General features: G+C 44.9%; 1 non-coding gene across 1 annotated transcript; it reads left to right on the top strand.

Annotated features, from left to right (window-relative positions):
• Positions 1-1,793: 1,793 nt before the first annotated feature.
• On the top strand, positions 1,794-1,900 carry LOC112081691. The gene has a single exon (XR_002896613.1). It is a non-coding gene; the product is annotated as a small nucleolar RNA R71 (small nucleolar RNA).
• The last annotated feature ends 486 nt before the right edge of the window (positions 1,901-2,386 follow it).

The raw sequence follows: 2,386 nt of genomic DNA, 5'->3' as shown, positions 1-2,386 counted from the left end.
GAAGAGGATCCTCAGTGTTCAGTTCCTCAAGCAACTCATCAGCCAACTGGTCCATTGTCTCCACATAGAAACATTGACCTTCAATGGTGGGTTTCTTCATCATCTCATTCACATCAAACTTGAGCCTTTCAGACCCAAGTTGAAGCTCTATTATCCCACCTCTCACATCAATAATAGCTCCTGCAGTGGCTAAGAATGGCCTGCCCAAGATGAGAGGATCTACTGGTTCCTCATCCATTTCCAGCACAACAAAATCTGTTGGAACCTCAAAACCACCTATCTTGACAGGTAGATCTTCCAACATACCAACAGGCAATCTAACTGATCTATCTGCAAGGATAAGAGAAATCTTTGAAGGTTTGAAAACTCTAAAGCCCAGCTTCTGTGCTATGGAGAATGGCATCAAGCTGACTGATGCTCCTACATCACAAAGACATCCAGAGAATAGAAGAGGTCCAATGGCACAAGGGAGTGTGAAGCTCCCTGGATCAGTTAACTTCCTTGGAATGGACTTCTTCTGAATGATAGCACTGCATTCATGACTTAGTACTACCATGCCTTGAAGCTCTTTTGTCTTGTTCAGAATTGCATCCTTCAAGAACTTCCCCATCTTTGGCATCATTAGGAATGCATCAATGAGAGGCATTGTGAGTGGTGTCTCTTTGAGTGCCTTCTCAAATACAGCTCTCGCCTTGTTCACTAGTTGCTTCTTAAATCTCCCTGGAAATGGGAGCTTGGGTTGGTATAGAGGTGGTGGCACATACTTCTTCTCTGGTTCTGGTTCCTTTGCTACCTCTTTACCTTTTTCTGTCCTTGGTTTCTCAGCAACTTGATCATCCTTTAAGGCTGCCTCCCCCTCAGGTTGATCATTGTCCTCAATGATCACTTTCTTGTTCTCAATACCAGGTAATTCCTTGCCACTCCTCAGTGTAATTGCTTTGGCATATTCCTTGGGGTTGGGTTCTGGTTTTCCAGGTAGGTGACCTTGGTTCCTTGAGCTTGATGCCTGGTTTTGCTTCAGTTCCTTGATTTCCTGCTGCATAGTCTGTTGACCCTGAAGTAGTTGTTGCAGAATAGCAACCATATCTGTACCCATCTGTGGCTGCTGTTGGACCATTGGTGGCTGAAACTGTTGTTGAACCGGCGCCTGCTGTTGGAACTGTGGTGGACCAAACCCTGGTGGTGCCTTTGGCTGCTGTGAAGTGTAACCAGTGCCCTGAAATGGTTGCTGTTGCTGACCAAAACTCTGATTCTGACCAAATTGATTCTTGGGTTGGAATGACCCTTGAAAGTTGTTCTTGGGAACAAAGTTCTTTGTAGCTTGAGAATTGGGATAGACCTGGTCTTGTGGGTTAGCTACATTGGTGTTCCTGTAAGAGAGGTTTGGATTGGCATTACCATACTGATATCTTTGGAACCTCTGATTCCCAATGTAGTTGAGCTCCTCTTGGGTAAGACCTTCTTCACTTATGTTCTCAAAAATTTGAGAAGGTTCCTCATACTCTCCAACAAAATGCATTGGCTTCTGAGTGGTGAATTTCAGCTTGTCCAATTCACTCCTCAACTCCTTAACTTCTCTGGTGAGCCTCTGTTCTGAGCTTGAACCTTCAGACCTATTTGATCTGTCATAGTCTTCACCATAAGTGTCATTGCTCAATGCTAAGTTCTCCACTAGCTCTAAAGCAGCATGTATCTCTTTACCCAGAAAGTTCCCATTGGAAGCAGTATCCAGCTGGTTTCTAATCTTGGGAAGAGCTCCCCTATACAGTGTGCTGAGAAGAGAAGCCTCACTAAACCCATGGTGTGGGCATTGGTTTGTGTAGCTCCTGAATCTCTCATATGCTTCACCAAAACTTTCATTGCTGTGCTGAGTGAAGCTAGAGATTTGGTTCCTCAGTTTTGCAGTTCTTGAGGTGGGGAAGAACTTAGATAAGAAGGCTTGCTTGCATTGCTCCCAGGTTTGAATGGAGCCTCTTGGAAGATTCTTCTCCCATTGATGAGCTTTATCACCAAGACTGAATGGGAATAGTCTTAGCTTGAAGCTGTCTTCTGAAACTCCATTTATCTTGGTCAGATCACACACCTTATCAAACTGGTCCAAGTGTTCCAAGGGATCTTCCATTGCTAACCCATGGAACTTTGAGTTCTGGACCATATTCAGCAATGATGCTTTCACATCAAAGTTGTTGTTTTGCACAGGTGGTGCCTGAATACCAGCTCCATACTGATGAGCATTGGCCCTGTCATTCTCTCCAACATAGACTTGGGGTTGCTCATATCTTCTTTGCTGTGGTTGGAAAGGGTGGGGTTGGTGGTGCACCTGGTGTCTTTGCTGAACATTGGCCTGATGCCTCTGTTGATGAGCTTGAGCTTGTCCCTGGTGGAC

The sequence above is a fragment of the Eutrema salsugineum genome, unplaced genomic scaffold (assembly GCF_000478725.1).
Source record: "Eutrema salsugineum unplaced genomic scaffold, Eutsalg1_0 scaffold_10, whole genome shotgun sequence".
NCBI classification, from domain to species: Eukaryota; Viridiplantae; Streptophyta; class Magnoliopsida; order Brassicales; family Brassicaceae; genus Eutrema; species Eutrema salsugineum.
The sequence above is the reverse complement of the archived record's forward strand: the minus strand, read 5'-3'. Positions and strand labels throughout refer to the sequence as shown.